We start from the raw sequence: 838 nt of genomic DNA on the forward strand, positions 1-838 counted from the left end.
CAACAACTGACAACTGAGTTGGATGCTCACGCACAACCCCATATCTTCCGCAGGGCAACCCTGCTGAGCACTCTAATCGCACAGTGCTGCAAATGTTGAGAACGCTGGGTGATGAGAAAAAGGAGAAGTTCACCTCCCTCAGAAACAGCAGCCAGGGGAGAGCCAGGGTGTTGGTACGTAACCTGAACGGGACAGCCCTGGGAAGCTGTGGTCATACTGGGAAAACAATAGCAGATTAATGACAACCCACTATTGATCATTTTAATAGCGTTAATGATTTTATTGTTATTTTGCTATTTGTCTTTTATGTTTTATACTATCTGTAATCCTTTTAATGTTTTATGTAAAGCACATTGAATTGTCTTGCACATGAAAGGTTTTGTATAAATAAACTTGCTTTGCCTAAAGTAGTCTCTGAGACCAGCGGAAGTAAACCAAGGGTTTTATATCGTAACCTGCTGCAACTGGTTAATGAGCTTCCTGTGGAGCTGCCCACAGCAAACCAGGAGGGCAATCAGTGGTGACAAAAAAAAACATACCAACCAGTGAATCTTGCTCTGATGAGGAAGACAGTTCCACTTATTACAAGTTAAGATATGATCTGAGAAGTAGAATCAGGGCTGATGCTCAACCAACCCGTGACCTGTCTTGTACTCCCTCAAAGAAACCAGCATCTGTCGGACAGAGGTGACCAGAGAGATGGATTATGACAACCTCATCCCCAAAATATGGAGGCAGACTCAGACAATGAACAGGAGAGGCATGAAGGTGTAGAGGAGACGGACGTCACTGGAGTGCCATATTCAGGGAACAAGAACAAGTTTTGTTCCTCAGAAGA

This window comes from Telmatherina bonti, assembly GCF_933228915.1.
Source record: "Telmatherina bonti genome assembly, chromosome: 3".
In the NCBI taxonomy this organism is placed as follows: Eukaryota; Metazoa; Chordata; class Actinopteri; order Atheriniformes; family Telmatherinidae; genus Telmatherina; species Telmatherina bonti.